This window comes from Sphaerodactylus townsendi, linkage group LG02 (genome assembly GCF_021028975.2).
Source record: "Sphaerodactylus townsendi isolate TG3544 linkage group LG02, MPM_Stown_v2.3, whole genome shotgun sequence".
NCBI classification, from domain to species: domain Eukaryota; kingdom Metazoa; phylum Chordata; class Lepidosauria; order Squamata; family Sphaerodactylidae; genus Sphaerodactylus; species Sphaerodactylus townsendi.
In genome coordinates this window covers 46,019,713-46,036,595 of record NC_059426.1, presented here as the reverse complement: position 1 = coordinate 46,036,595, position 16,883 = coordinate 46,019,713, and the positions used below count along the sequence as shown (strand labels likewise).

The 16,883-nt window shown below is 41.5% G+C and overlaps 1 long non-coding RNA gene across 2 annotated transcripts; it reads right to left on the bottom strand.

Moving 5' to 3' along the window:
• Positions 1-7,411: 7,411 nt before the first annotated feature.
• LOC125427433 lies at positions 7,412-13,559 on the bottom strand. 2 transcript variants are annotated; one of them, XR_007243684.1, is made up of 3 exons: positions 13,427-13,559; positions 11,267-11,417; positions 7,412-10,366 (listed from the first exon to the last, which is right to left on the bottom strand). It is a non-coding gene; the product is annotated as an uncharacterized LOC125427433 (long non-coding RNA). The 2 variants fall into 2 exon arrangements; XR_007243683.1 differs by lacking the exon at positions 13,427-13,559 and adding an exon at positions 12,155-12,535.
• Positions 13,560-16,883: the final 3,324 nt, after the last annotated feature.

Below are 16,883 nucleotides of genomic sequence, written 5' to 3'. Positions count from 1 at the left end.
CCAGCATTAAGGTGGCCCTGTCAAAATAGGTGGGATTTTTTAAATGTATCAGCTGCATAAGCAGCACAAAGCATATCTGGACACTCAGATGGACGCTTTCCCATTCAGCTTCAAACACAACTTTGCAATACGCATGACCAAGTTCCTATATTCTACAATAACACGTGCCAAATGTTGCAAACAACGGAAGCAGGCCAACTTTGGCACATAGCACCTGACATTCATTTATAAATTAGAAGAGGTAATAATATATACCTCACTTTGTCATGGGCTTTAGAAAACATATAGGAAAGTCTAAGTTATTGGTGGGCCATTTGATGGTGAAGGCACCCAGGGGAGCAAGAAATGGAACACTGTCCTTTGCATCAGTAGCTTTCAGGACCCACTGATATTCAATTCTGAGTAGCATAAACACGTGAAACTGCCTTATTCTGAATCAGACCTTTGATTCATCAAGGTTAGTATTATCTGCCTGGACTGGCAGCAGTTTTCCAAGGTCTCAGGTAAAGACTTTGATCTCACCTTACTGCCTTGATCTTTTTAAACTGGAGATCCTGGGGGTTGAACATGGAACCGTCACCTTCCACATGTCAAGCAGATGCCCTACCACTGTGCCACAGCCCTCTCCAATAGACTTCTTTTCATATACTTGCCTGCCTGTATCATGGAACCCATAAGGTCTTCCACAGTATGTTTTGTCCTTCAATCCAGCCTTCCCTACTTAGCAATAAGTTCCACTGACCTCAATTCTCAGTGTTTCTTAGTACACATGCATAGAATTGTATTGTTGATTTGGCAGGACTTGGCATTCTTGTTCTGCATGTGAACCTGACTAGGTTCTTTAGAAACATCTGTACTTTTTTTTTACCCACACATTAAATGCTGTGAAAAAAGAATTACCATTTCCATGCCTTTGCTCTCAGCTTCCCAAAGTCAGAATCAATCAAGAGTTCCTCTCACCTCAAACTTTTTGTTGTGGCTGTAATTGTTTTTGAACATCAGAAGAGAAGACTCAGGGCTTTCTGTGCCTCAAATGATACTTCCAAGGCCGTTCTCTCTCCCTCTTTAGTTTAAAAATGAGGTTGATAATGATAATGTTCCTCCCATAGAGAATCTCCTACTTTTTAATGATACCCATAGTTTCCTCTTTACATAAATGGCTAAATCCTCACAGAATCTCTGTCTTGATTAGCACTCCTGCTAGTAAAATTTCACATACTAAATCAGCACCAGCTGTAGCAAGAAAGAATGAAAAGGCAAGTGTAAATGTTCCATATGCCCTACCAAATTGGCATCTGTGTCAGTAACCCCATGTTCCTTAAACAATTGTATACATACATTCTCCTCAGTGTTGTTGCTCACAGGATTTCATGAGTGAAATTCCTCTCTGGAGCTATACCACCAGGATGTTAAACCTAAAAGCGGTGAAAGGGCATACTTTTCCTGTCCTGAACCAAAGCTCTATGGAGTCAAATTAAATGGAATTATCTGGAGTTTACTGTACCTTTTCATTCTGACAGCCGCTCAGTGTGTAACACGTCACCGGCACAATCGCCCAAAACTGTTGTTCATTGACAGTTATTTTGAAACTGTAAGGAAAAAGCATCCTGTTTAATTTCCAGGCTGCATTTGTAAAAAATAACAAGGCAAGCTCAAAATCAAACTCTGGGAAAAGCTAAGCATGTTAGAGTCACAGCAACTCTGTTTTCAAACTATTCTGTGCCTGATGGACTGTGGAAGAGAAATGTCAAAGTTGTCCAGAGAATGTAGAATCCTCACTTTAGAAGAAGAGTTCAGATTTATACTACACTTTTCTCAACCATAAGAAGTCTCAAAGCAGGTTACAAAGTTCTTCTCCTTTCTGTCCCCAAAACAGGCACCTTGTGAGGCTAAGAGCGTTCTAAGAGGCTTCGTGTGGAGGAGTGGGAAACAAACTCAGTTCACTAGATTTAATTCTGCCAGTTAACCATTACACCTTTATGCTGGCCTTTATGCTTATGCTGGTTAACTACCAGTTGGGTGGATTTCTCAGAACTGTGAAGTGTGACTTGGATATAAAGTTTTCTCAGAAGACAAGTAAAAACGGGCTTACTTCAGAGTTATGATGTGAAAGGTGGGTCTCTTGCCAAACAATAATTCACACCTTCTAATACAAGAAGCACAGTGAAGATTGTTCCTGCGCAGCAACCGATTTGAAGTTGAAATGGTACAGGAGCAAGCTGATCTGGCAAGCAGATCTGGCAAGCCCCCACTCCTGCCCCTGCACTGCCTCAACAGGCATGACCCTGCCCCACCAGCCTGGCCCATTTTCTGCCAGCTGGAAAGCTGTTTTCTGCTACCATGTTTCCCCGAATATAAGACAGTGTCTTATATTAATTTTTGCTCCCAAAGATGCACTATGTCTTATTTTGAGGGGATGTCTTATATTTCTGTATTCTGTTCGTCAGGCATGCTTCCAAACAAAAACTTTGCTAAGTCTTACTTTTGGGGGATGCCTTATATTTCGTACTTCAGCAAAACCTCTACTACGTCTTATTTTCCGGGGATGTCTTATATTCGGGGAAACAGGGTAGCTGTAAAAGTGGTGGAAAGCATGGAGTGCACCCTGGGTTCAATCCTGCCCAGCTATGGTCCTGGGCAGGGCTGAGGGAGGCCCAACTCGGCACGCTCCGCAGGTGGGGGGGGTGTTCCGCCATCCCAGGTTCCCTGCAGCCAGTTTCCCTGCAGGAGCCAGCAGCAGGGTTTGAGCCTGGCTGCAGGGCAGGGATGGGGGCGCCCGCAGGAGGTTTTGTCTCCAGGTGCAATTTGGATCCCGTATGCCTCTGCAAATGAGAGTCTTAATACAAACATGCATGGTTTCTAGGCAAGGGGACCAGTTCAACTCAACAGGGCACAATGGAAATGTGCCATGGGATTGCACCACTTAATTACATGTTTTTGTTGTTAATACATACATGAGTTGATTAAACAAGGATGACTATAGTTATCAGGTCAGATACAATTATGTTACTAGCACTGAAATCCCAAAGTGGTTAAAAAAATCAATACATTTATCATTATCATCATAATTATCAAAACCTTTTATTAGCTGTCTTTATCCCTTGCAGAACCCAAGGTGCCTTACAATATTAAAAAAAAATTAAACACAATTATTTATTTACTTCATCTGTCCCTCACCTTCTTCCCCAAAGCAGCTTACACCACCTTTGCTTCGCCATTTCATCTTCACAAAAACCCTGTAAGGTAGGCTAGGCTGAGAGATTATTACTGGCCCAAAGATACTCAGTGACTTTTCTCCCTTGCTTTTCTCTGTTGCAAAACTCAAGGTGGTTTACGATATTTAAAAAAATTAAAAACACAATTATGTATTTACTTGCTTTATTTGTTCCTCGCCTTTGCTTCTCCAATTCATCCTCACAACAACCCTGTGAGGTAGGTTATGGCTGGTCCAAGGTCACCCAGCGAGTTTTCATGGCATCAGTGGGGATTCGAATGTGGGTCTCTTAGGCTCATTCCGCACACGCAAAATAATGCACTTTCAAGCTGCTTTCACAACTGTTTTTGCCATTCCGCACAGCTTCAAAGAGCCCTGAAAGCAGCTTGAAAGTGCATTATTCTGCGTGTGCGGAATGAGCCTTAGTTACTAGTCTGACACTCTTAACCGCTATACCACACTGACTCTGCAAAATGATGAAAAGGTTTAAACAATGCAACTAAAAGAACATTAAAACGTATAAAAGGTCACAGTGTAAAAACTGCAATTAGGCACTTGACGGTCAAAAGAAACAAACACACATGACTGTACCCTTTCAAAACTGTGAGATGGCTTGAGAAATCATGAGATGTGGACATATAATTAATATAGCATTTTTATAATTTACTGTTAGCTCATACTCCTCAGAATTATAAAATCCAGGCTGTTGGGGAGGGGAAGTAGGATGTAAAAGTTCTAATAAATATAAATAGCAAAACATAAGCTTCCATTCACTCAAAGGAACAGGTTGAAAACCAGTGCTTTTCTCATTAAAGACCATCAAAGCAGAGGGGCATAAATGTTCCAGGTGCTTAAGTAATTGCTGCACAATTGCCCAGGACACGTGGTGGATGTTCACCAGGGAAATACATGTCACTTGCATCTCCTTGGCTTATGTCCCATGTTTCTGAGTGCTTGGCAATGTACACACTTCAGGGTGTGCACTGCAAACAACAACGTACACAGTGAGCATGCTGGTCACAAATAGTGTGACTAGATCTCTGTCAGGGGTTGGCAACCTTTAGCACCCAAAGCCATTTGGCCCCGCCTCCCCAAGCCCCACCCTGGCCTCCCCAAGCCCTGCCTTCAGCCAAGCGGGCGGGATAGACAGTAGAGGCGACACCAACAACGGCAAGTTGCACTTGGGACGTGGCGAGCGCACCTCCTTGCCCACCCCCTCCTTCCTTCCTTCGGTGTCCTTTCCTCTCCTTCCCAGGTGCCAGATGAGGGAAGGAGGGGAAAGGACGCCGGAGGGAGGGAGGAAGGAGGGGTGGGGAAGGAGGTGCACTCGCCGTGTCCCAAGTGCAACTTGCCATCATCGCTGCGGAGCCACAGTACGAGGACAAAAGAGCTGCATGCGGCTCTGGAGCTGTGGGTTGCCGACCCCTGGTCTATGTGGACATCATGGAAAACCTGACAATGGGGGTTTCAGAATCCCATAGCATTTAGAGTCTTGTCTCCAGATAGTGGCAATATATGTATAGAGGGCAATTTTTTAAAAAAAAAATCACTAAATTTTTTTAATGCAACTGTAATTTTGATGTTTAGAAATGCAATTAAAATAAACGTAAGAAAGGCCTTAACTGTCCTCATAATTTTTCATATCTTTAATTTTTGCATTCATCCTGTTTCTGCTTTTATTTCATATTCTAATGGGAGATTGGAAATTCAGATAAGAAAACAGAGGTTTTCCCTGTACAGACATGCAGTCTCATTTCAATATGCAAAAGTACAAAGTATATTAGCCCGCTATGCTGAATAGTTGGTGATGAAATTAAGATACAGATAATTGTGATCATTTCTGGGGCTTAAAGGCCAGCTTCCAGAAATTTTCAAATCCAAATATTTTTTGTTTTGCAAATACAGTAAGAGGACCAGAAGGACCTATTAAGGGAGAAAATCCAGAGTGGTGCATATTGTTAAAACTCCTCCTGCTGACTTGGCCTTGACCAACTCAAATTTTTCCAAATGACTTGGGTGTATTTTGCTCCAAGACCTTAGTGGTATTTATCTAATAAGCACTTTTTGTCTACCAGTGTTTCAATCGCAGTTTCACAGTGATTTTTGGTGTCAAATTGCCCTTTCCTCAGCAGGGATTGTTAAGCCTTTCTGTATTATATTTCCAAAATACTCATGAGCTGGAGTTGGGAGATAGAACATTTTCTTTGAAGTTTGCGTTTCAGAACACACAGGGATTCAAATGAGCTCCAATTCCTCCGTAGTTAAATAATTCTGGCACACAGGGACGAGGGCTAAATATTGTACCCAATTTTCTAATTATGTCCTTGTGATGTTTACTACATGACAGTAGGTGAAAGCACATTCTGATCAGTGGTGGATTCCACACAGCATAAATAGAACGTCTTTCAGATGTAATAAAAAGCATTTTGGGGAAGAACTTCACACAGCTTTCTTCCCCAAAACTACTTCAGCCCATTTTATTTCTCCCAGCCTGGGTTTTTCAAAAATCACTAAACTAGAGATCATCCCCTGCCCCCCCGCCCAACCCAGGTTGAAGATGTTTCCTACCTGCTGAGTGAACACAAGCAGGCAGGAAACACTTTATTTCTCCCACCTGAACCTCTCACTTTCATTTTCGCCCCTTGTGCCCGCCATTTTGCGTGCTGCAACAGAGATTCTCCATGAAGGTTCCTCACAGAGGTTTCCTCTACTTGCAGCTCATCCTTGCATGATTTTGCTGTAAAAGATAGATGAATAAAGTTTGTTGAGCCTAGTGATCTCACATATCTGTTGTTTCCCCTTTTTTTCCTTTTCAGGGGATGTCTGCAAAAGCTATGGCAACACAATTAGAAAAGCTGAAATATGTGCATATTTATGTCACCGTAGCTTTGCAGACATTCCCCTCAAAACAAAACAAAGGGAAAATGACACGTGCATGGGATTGCTAGGCAAAACAAACTTTATTCATCTACTTTTCACAGCAAAATCACATGTAGTTGAGCTGCAAGCAAAGCAAACCTCTGTGGGGAATCTGCAAGGAGAGTCTGCTGCGGCACACAAAATGACTGGCACCACTGTGAAACGGACAAGAGCTCTGTGCAGCAGGCAGGAAAAAAAGATCCTGGCAATGCTCCGGTCCTCCTGTGCAGTGGCATCCCAAAATGCCAAAATCGATCCTTTTAAAGCGTCTTAAATATATTATATTTACACTGTGTGGAATCCACCCATGTAAAGCTGCTGATTGAAAGAGGGGGTCTGGGCTTTGAAATATTTTATTCGTTATCTCCAATTTTGTGTGGAGGAAGCCACTAGAAGAACACAGTGGTGAACACTTTGCAGTATTTCAGCACTGGTTGCTGGACCATTCACCCTTTTCAGAGGCTATCTTGGGACACAATCCATTCCACAGTAAGCCCATAGTGCTGGATGTGAACTTTGCAAGTTTCTAAATTGTGCAGCGGTCATCCTGGTGCATTGCTGCCCAAGCCCGCATATGTAAGAACATATATTTTTCTTTGGTGCTAATCACTCATCCTTCATTTTATATGCTTAGAACCACTGTGTCTAATGATACAGTCCTGGATTAAAGACATTGTGTCCTTTATGCTAAATTTATTCCACTGTGTTCCATAGCTTACAACACACTCCAACCTCCCTATCCTTATAAAAGTCCACAGGGGCAGACATAAGCAGCAATGGCTTTTGTAATCTTGCTCCCATGCAACATGAGAGCACACAGTATCTATTGGTCAAATTTTGTATGCGCTAAGAACAGGACCATACATCCTAACCTAAATGGTTACTGTGCAGCTAGGCAGATATCATACAGCTACTGCTGCCAACAGCCCTAATAGTTCTTTCCCATTCCATAACATTCAATGGAACTTACCTTTGCACCTTGAAATCCCAGTACTCTGTGTTTCCCTTCTTCTCATATTGCCATCTGTGACGAATGCACTTATACTGCATTCAGGTTACAGGGTGGAGCCGCCCCTGAAAGAGTTAAGCCCTGGCCAGCCCTGATTGGCCAGAGAAAAATATGCAGGGAGTATAAATACAGTCAGCAAGAGTGCTGAGGGGTTCTTTGGTTTGTTCCTGGAGTCTTTTTGACTTTGTGGCTCTGTGTGAGCTTGTGTGCCCTCGGGTGCTTTTTGTGAACAGAGTGAGGAGAATCCGCTCAGATCTCTCACTGCTGTTATTTAGTAATAGCTGAGGAAGCTATTTGAAACATCTGAAACCCTGAGTTGGAGGAGAGAGTCCGCCCTCAGGTGTTTTTGAGGGAAACCTCTTAAAAGCCTAAAAGTCTGTCCTCCAAGTTAACACAAGTCTTGAGAGGCCCCAGTCCTGTGGCAGAGAGGCCAAATTTGGGATTGTGGGAGAGGGAGGCTGTTATGCCTGAATCCCACAGGGCGTAGACTTGGTGTTTTATTTTTGTGGTGAGGTACAGTGGACTGAAGTCTGTCTTAAGAGGGAGTGTGAAACCTCCAAAGTAACATCTTACTAAAGTGAATCTTTTATGAGGAAAAATCTTAACCAAAGTGACACCTGCAAGTGTTCATGTTCGTTTTGTAACTGAAGTGAAGTGCCAGTAACATATCTGCAACCTTTAAGCTAAAGCAATCTTTCTCTGAAACCAACACGCTAATAACCTCTCAAAGTTACCTGAGAAGCCTCTGTTAAGCAAAAAATAAACGTTTTAAGTTTTTGTCTGTTCCAGTCTCTATTTTTGTCTGTGTCTGTGTTCCCCCAAACGAAAGGGAGGTAGTGGCTGTGAAAATCAGTTTTTGTGGGCTATAAGGAAAAAATTTATATTTTGGTGGCAGCGCAGTATAATAGGCCCTTTCGTTACACCATCCATAGCTGATAATGCCAGATGTGAACCAAATAGAGTCCTAATACAACTAAGGAGATCTAGATGGGGGAAAGAACTATGGCTCAGTGGTAGAGCTTCTGCTTTGTCTGCAGAAGGTCCCAGGTTCAATCCCCGCATCACCAGTTAAAAGGATCAGATGATAGGTAATATGAGACTCTGCATATCCATGTCCAGTCTGAGTTGATAGTACTGACTTTGATGTATCAATAGTCTGATTCAGTATAAAGCAGCTTCATGTGTTCAGATTGAGCAGCTGTTTTCGGTTTCAACTGTACACTTGCTGTAAGACATAGCTTGCCTGGAATTATTCAGTAAAGTAGTAGCTTTTGGGTCACTTGTACAGGGTACATTCATTGCATATAGATTTTTTGGCAAGAAGTGGCACCTAAATAATAGTATGTGAACTAAAACTGTGGTGTTGCAAAGGGCATTGAAAGCCATTGGCAATGCAGTATGTCTCGGCTCGCCCCTCATTTCTTCTGGTGACACTAGCCCTTTCTAGTGTGGCTCCCCTTCGTCCTTACTGGGCGGCATCAGCTGGTCTCGCTTCTCCCCACCCCGAGCAGCAATCACGCCTCGTGGTGATTCACAGGCATCTTTGCCAGCTCTGGGCTGGGAAACTTCTGGAGATTTTGGCATGAAGGGTAGCGTTTGAAGAAGGAAGGGACCTTAGCAGGGTATCATGCCATAGAGTCTACCCTTCAAACCAGTAATGTTCTCCAAGGAAACTAATCTGTGTCATCTGGAGATCAGTTGTAATTCTAGAAGATCTCCAGGCTCCACATGGAGGTTGGCAACCCTAGCCCAGATACAGTATACAGATGTATACAGTCACAACCTGTCTGCCTGCTGCAAGAACCATTCATTCAGCCTTTGCTATTTTCTTTGGCAGCTATAGACAGAAGAGAACTAAGAAGTAGAAACTTAGGAGGTAGCTGCTGAGTTTCTCCAGTATGGCAGCCATTAATTTTGTTGGATCTTGCCCATGAATCCGGAACAAGTCACCAAATGGCCATAGTGGTATGAAGAAATGTTCAGGCTATAACCTGCACCCATATTCAAGCCTAAAAAAATCATTAAAGGCTGAGGACAGAAAAGGCCTACTGGTCTATCAATGGAAATTCTTGTCTTTTGTATTTTCTCTCTCTTTCTCGTCTTCTCCAGTCTGATGCCGACTTTCCATTCATTACTTTGTCCCCTTTCTTTGTTAACAGTTTCTTATTAGGTCTTGGCAGGAGTGTTGTCGGTTAGGTAGGATAGGGTATAATTTTGTTATTTGTACTATGTAATATGTACATTTGAAGGGCTGGGGCCTAAAAATCTGCCAGTAATAACAACAACAAGAATCCCTGTCCAACAGCTCTACTATACGTGAATGCTCTGAAAAGACTCCTAAATAGCCCAGGAAATGCACAGAGAAATGGGATGCTAAAGATTCTTTACGGGCACACAGAGGAATGTTGAAAAATAAAGATATAACACACTGAGGTTTTGGTAAGTACATTCTCAGTCATGGGTTTTTAGGTGAGAATTTCCAATGGAAAGAGTTCAAAAGGACTGCAAGATTCTCTTTAGAGGATTAATCACTGTTTTGGTTGTTACCTTTTGTTAGAACCATGACACCAGTAACCTTGTTGCCCAAGACAACAGCTGTCCTTTTATGCATCTGTTTTAAAAGAAAAAAATGTTTCTTTTCTCCTTAAACATGCATGTTAAGAGTAAAATGTATATACATGTAAAAATATAAACCAGCCATATGGCTGGCTGGGTAACCAAACCAAGGAGATGATAGGTAGTTTATAATTGTGATTAAAGACACTCTTATTTTAAAATGTCATTTTGCTGTCCTTTCCCCTACTTTTCAGGAGAAGTGTATTCCCTTACACATCTTTTAATAAAAAAAGGAGAGCCTTAAGAGCATGTTATGAAAAATAACAAAGAATAGCTGAAAACTCTGAAAGTGAATGGCACTTGAGATGAAGTTTAGCAAATTAAGTCATTGACCTGCAGAGGAGATTAATACCAAACAAGGTGCCCCTTCTTCTGAAGTAATGAATATTCTTCAAACAGCAAGGGAGCACTGACTGCTGTTTGATGCTGATGACATTGAAAATTTAGGAGAAGAGAAATCCCATCATTTTTCATTTGTATGCAAATGCGTCTGTTCCAGAAATTAACCCCTGAACCCCATGTCAGTTTTCATCTGGAGGAATTCTCTTTTGGTAGCACCACACAGAGCAGCCTTGTTGCTGTCCTGGGGTCACCGGGGCTTCCCCCATCTAAAACAAAACAAAACAAAACACATTAGAGGAAAAGGGGAGTAAAGCAGTGGAATTGGGGAGTGGTGAAAAGGACCAGACCATAATGCCTTGCTTTGTTTGCCCCCCACCCCCACCCCAACATTAGTGTGTATGTGGGGAGGAGGTGGGGGGGGTGATAAAAGAGCAATAGAAGCAGAGGGACCTTGTAAAATGTGCTCCTTCCAATGCCCAGTCCGGCATTCTGGGATAATTGAAATGCAAAAAGGGGCTGTAGTTCTTTAGGCCCAAACAGCCCCCACTAATCGTTCCCACTAGTGTTAAGGTGAACCATGGGACAGTATACAAATCCTATTGCTCTTCCTTTCAGTCAGGTTTTCAGTGGTTCGAAAAGTCCCTTTGTGTCTTACCACCTTAGACAAATGGCACTATCTGCATGTGAAGGGGAAAGAGGTGATTGAAGGTTTTTTTCCCCTTTCCCCTTTTTTTAATTGATGTGGATTTAATTATGCTAATTTAGACAACTGTAAAGCTTTTTTTCCTACAGTCACATAAAGGGACCAGCAAATACAGGTGTCCTTCACTGCAGGCGCTTAATATTTAACCTCAGCGGTTTTGTAAAGGGAAGGCAAATGAGTGGTAATGGTTAACAAGCAGACAGTTTCCTGAAGGCTTAATGAGGGAACTCTTAACATTTAATACTTCCTCATGACAGCCTTAAAGCACCCAGAAGGAAACACACATTAAGGAGGTTCCCCTCCTAACCCGATCTAATTTATCAGAATGTCCCAAATTCCCAACTTTACTCTCCGTCTTTCTGCCTTTTCCACACCAAACCAAATCAATATGTGAGGATATTGGAAGAGTCAACCCAGATAGAATTTAGTACTTGACTTGGTTGTGAGGCTGCTTAGTGCTTACCTTATGCATACTTTGATTTTGGCAGGATTGTGCTGTTGTGAATGAAGCACACATTAAACCTGTCTTGCGGTATGATGGTCTCTACACAGATGCATTCAAGTCCTGTTCTGGCCTTCTCATATGGCCCACTGACCTTCCTTGCGAAAGTAACCTATGAAGATAGAGCTGCCATTATTATTACAGGTTTTCCCCCCGCAAGACTCTCACATAAGGATGAAGATGTATGAAGAAAGTAAAACAAAATTAACTGAGGTGTTTTCATACTAAGTGGGAAATGGAGTGATATTCTGCTCTGCCTCCATTTGTCCATCTTGAGCAAATTGCTCAATTTGAATCCTCAAAACACCCTGAATGTGTCCAGCAATGCAATGAGGCCATTTTTTGGTACATGCTCTACTTTAAGAAATGAATGACCACTCAATCAGCTATAGCATTAAGTGAGAGGCTGGTAAGCAGGGAATAATATTCACCTTCCCTACTTTTAAGAGTGTCGCTATAGTGCTTTGGATATTTCATTCCAGATAACAACATGCCATTCTCTAAGCTTCCCAGCCTACTTTAAATATCCACTGCCTCTGTTGCTTTTTTGCCATCTCCTTAAACATTAGACGTTGTTGCTGTTTTCTGTAACACATTCTGCCATGGGGCACACAGAACTACTAAACTGGAAGAAAATCACAAGCATTGGAGTTTGCAGATTATTCCCACATAAACCAAACTCAGTCTCCTTTCCATTCCCTATAAAAGAAAACATTTATTGAGCTGAGTGACCATTTTCTAAACAGCCCAAGTGCAAAAACAAGGGTATGTGTCGTAGCTATCAGTTCCACATAATTGACTCTAACTTTAAAAGCCCATGTTGACAGTGTCAGTCACACATCACTCTACCTTTCTTCAGGGGTCCAGCTGAATCCATGGCCCACAAGCTTACACATCGGTTTACAGAACAGCTGAAGGGCCAAATGCCAAGTAATCTGGAACATATTCTTTGCAGCAGACAGCCCCCTGACTTCCTGGCTGCTGTCCTACTGGGTCATCTTGGATGTTACAGCAGCTGTGAAACTGACAATGAGTTTTGTGTTGAGGTAGGTTCTGTGGTGTCCCCCACCCCCTTGGCTACCTTGTTCTCTCAGGTGCCATTGTCCTTGACAATCTCGTGGTTGAAGAAAATGTTCTCTGTTGTATTTCAGAATAACACAATATCCATATGCAGAGCTTTGGGAGTTAGCATTTTTTTTCAAGTATTATGCCTCAGTTACGAGCCTTTTATTTTTCCTGTTGTAGAAATGTAAGAGCTAGTCATATGGCCAACCAAATCCTGGTATTTAGCCCAGCAATAGATCAGTTTTCTTTTGTAGATCCAATTTTCAATAAACTCCCCATTTCCTTTTTAAAACAGGAACACGTAATATACGGCACACCAGGCTAAAATGGAAGCACTGCATCTTAAGAGATTTCAAGTATTTTCTAGGAATTCTCTCTGAAGCTGGAGGCTGAAATGCCAAAAAGTAGAAGGTGTTTGGTTTCGTGGCTTTAAAATGTCAGCCTAGTACTAAGTAAAAAGCACAGGACTCACAAAATTTTATCCCAGTTAAAAGAAAAATAGATTTCTCAGATGGGAAAAGTTTTTGTGGGTGACTTTTAATAAAATAATGAAAACCGTCCAATTTGCAAATCCTGACTGCAAAAAACAGCCTGTTCTTTGTGTTCTGCATGAAATATCAATCCAGAATAATGTTGCCTGCACTTACATAAGAAGGGATTTCCCTGCAAATTCAAAATAGTAGGTCATAATTTCATCTAGAAGTGAAATTAAAAGCCAACAATTCAAAATGGGGCTATTTAAAAGGTATCTCTGCACCTGGAAAAAACTATCCGCTTCCCAAACCTCAAATTACTAACAATAGATAGATACCCTCCAGTTTAAAACCTTGGAGTTGTTCAGCCACAATAATTCTTCACCCTTCTACCCTGTGCTGCTTACCTTCCCCAAAGCACTTAACAAACATTAACTAATTAATCCCCACAACACCTCATGAGGCAGGTAGGTAAGCATTATTATCCCATTAGGTAAGCATTAAGCCCTGTTATCCTACTAGAAAAGCATTAAGGTCTTCTATTTTGCTGGGGATACTGAGGACAGCAGGTTAAGTTACTTACCAAAGGTCACAGGAAGAGGCTGGTAACAGAGTGCTTGGAATAAAACTCCTATTCCCTTCCCCGGCCTCCAGTCTTCCTGGGCTCAACTGGGTTGTTACCTGGAACGTATTGTCATAATGCATGAAGCACAGAATATGAGGTTACAAACCAGAAAGGACACCCTTTGCTTTCCAGTCTTCTGAACTTACTTCACTTCTGGTAGATGCCATTTTGAGGTGTACTGTCATGCCGAACTGGTTGTTCCTCTAATCACATTAACTCAGATCATTTGTACGTTTTGTAACATTTTAAAGACTAACAACATTTTATTCCAGCGTAAGCTTTTGTGAGCTAGTGCCCACTCTGGCAGATTCATCTGAAATAGTGGTCTTTAGTACACAAAAGCTTAATCTGGAGAGAAATTCCATTAGTCTTTCAAATGCCACAAGATTCATATTTATTTTCTGCTACAACAGAATGTTGCAGAATGTGGCTTGTTTTAGAAAATCCACTTACAGTACAACTAAAAGGCAGTTATACTTTCAGCACAAATCTTCCAGTGCAAACCCTTCATGTCTTATGTATATTATAGTTCATAGTTGCAAAATAGGTATATACTGGAGTGTAGCATCTTACATCTGCACTAATATTGAACCAACCATCCTCCTGCGCACACAGTAGAATTCACAATTGTGCTAGGAAATGCTGGATTTTGAAATTTGGAAATTACAGTCTGAATTATCTGCTTACATTAAAGTCACAATGTTGCCACATACATGCATTTGTTAACTAGGTGTTCAGGAAGCAAATATTTTGAAGTTAACATTTCCAAAATACTTTAATAGGCTATCTTTTACCAGTTCTCACTAACAAATTGTACAGTACCAGTTTGTACCGCAGTGGTGTCTCAGTGGGTTGAATTAACAAATAGATCATCCAATTAGGAAACAAGAGTCATGAGCCAAACTAGTGGGTTACAGAGCATTCTTGTCATACAGAGAGTCTGAAGCAATTTTGCCCCCCCCCCCCAATCCTACACTTCCATCTGACTGAGTGGGTAGCTTTAAAAACTTGCTTTTTAAGAAAAGGATCATTATTAGTATAGTAAATACTTTTGCACTTAAATCAATAGTTTGTATTTGAGGAAGAGGTTTATTTTATATTCTAATAGCAAAGTTGGCCAAATCTTTGGATATTTAAATCTTGTAACTGGGACTGGGCAAGACAGGTTCTTCTACAAAGCTGGGTCATACCCTAAGTTTGCATAAAAATCTGAAATCTAAAAAAAAGGGGGAGGGTTTTATTAAAAATCTGAAAATGATAAAAGATAGCCTGTAGCTTTAAGCAACTGATTCCCTCAGTGGCTGTTGCTTGGTAACCACAGCTTTTCAAGGCTTGGTTCTCTCAGGAAAAGCAAGGTGAGGGCAGAGGCCTTTCCAGACTTACTTTGGCCTTTGAGGGAGGACTTGAGTCAATCCTGACTAGGGTTGCCAGCTCCAGATCAGGAACTTTTGTTTAATGTCACAGCTGCCAGTTCTTTACCTGGTTTTTGGACTTTCATTACAATTCAAACCCCACCGCGTGTCTGGTCGACCTCCCAGCCTGCTTTTAGGATCTCCTGTGCCACGACATGTAGAGTGACTCTGGACTACACCTTTGCTGACCACCTGCCTTGATCCCTTGGACTTTCTAACAATGCTTTTGCCTGCCACCTATGTTGTCCTGCAGGGCTGGACCTGTTCATGCTCTCACAGCATTCCACCCCCTACCTGCTGGCAGCACAAACAGTAAGGGCAATAGTGAATCACCTTGGAAAATTCCTTGCTTGATGTTGACTGTTCCACAGTTTTCATTTCTGACTATCAATTCAGTTCTTCCCTGTCTCATCACTTATTCAGTAAATGCTCGTATGTTTGCTGACACTGACATTATTGTTGTTGTTAATATTATTTTTGTTATTTTAGTTTATTTCTTGCTTTTTACCATAGTCCCAGGGTGGGTTGCAGTAAAAAGCATGATAAACTCCTATTTATTACCACTATAAAACCAATCCTAAAACCATAGAACATTTCAAGTTCTAAAACTCCACCCCAACCTCATCCAAAGATGGGAGGAGAAGAGGAGGAAGAGGAAGAGGAAGAGGAAGAAGAAGAAGAAGTTTGGATTTATACCCCCCTTTCTCTCCTGTAAGGAGACTGTAAGGAGTTTGGATTTCATTGCATCACTTGCCCTACTGTGATGGCTGGCAAATTATATTTAAAAGTATACTTTCCCCCTTACAGTTATTTCTATCTTTTTCTTTAAATTTTAAATGCAGTAAATGCAATTTAAATGCAGTGAAATTCAAACTCCTTATTCCTGGCTCTCAGGACAGGGCACGACAACTGAAGTCCACCCCCCTCATCCCAGTAGGGGGATCCAGCCAAACACCCAAGTGAAGAGGTTAGTCTTCCCCATGTGCCGAAACTCAGAAGAGTAGGTACCTGCTGGGCCTCTAACAGGAGAGAATTCCACAGTGCAGGGACCACTACTGAGGAAGCTCCTTGGGCTGTCTCCAACCCTAACCCGTCCAATCTCAGAGTTTGAGCAGGAATATATGGGCAGATGCACTCTCTCAAGCTCCCAGAACTGAAGCCATTTAGGGCTATATAGGTTATTACCAGCACTGAGTTGGGCCTGGTAGTGCATCAGAAGCCAGTGTGGACTCCTCAGAATTGGGGTGATGTGTTCCCAGCGCAAAGCATCGGCCAGCAGACAAGGTGCCATACTATCTGCCCAGTAATCATGTAAAATATTCAGATATTCAAATAAGGTTGCATATGCATTTAGAAATTTGGAGATAAATTTTTGAGAAATAAAACACTTCTCAATTATTTAATCACTTGTGAAACTTCCAAACAATGTCTGATTAATGAATTGTTTACAGGACCTATAACATAACCCTTCCACTGTTTTTACTAACTCGTGCCACACTGGAAAATTAAGATGATCACAATAGGCAAAGAGGGTGTGGATTTTTCTCACTTTTGCATTTCCTTTCTGTGGTTTAATTCTGCACTGAACATTTGTGAGCGTGTGTGCGATTGAATGTACAGCCCCTACCTCAAAGTCTGAAGCTTTTGTGTTAGTGGATCCTGGAAGGCACAACACAATTTTCAGTTTATGTTACTCTTTTAAGGCTGTTCAGATAACTGAGCTTTTATCTACAAAGCAACTACAGGGTAATCATTTGTGCTACTCAGTGACTCAAAATTAAAAATTATGTTTCGGCACAACCAGTAATAGTCAACAGTAGCTCTTAATGAGAAATGTGTAGATGTGAAATAACAAGGTAACATGGTTTACTCTCATCTAGTTTCAGAAACAAAATCCATGCTGTTCTCTTTCTACAAAAGGGATTAAAAATAGAAAATCATATTGGTGAGTTTTTAACATTAACTTTCACAAAGCTTCTCTTTCTGATTCTAACCTGACCTTT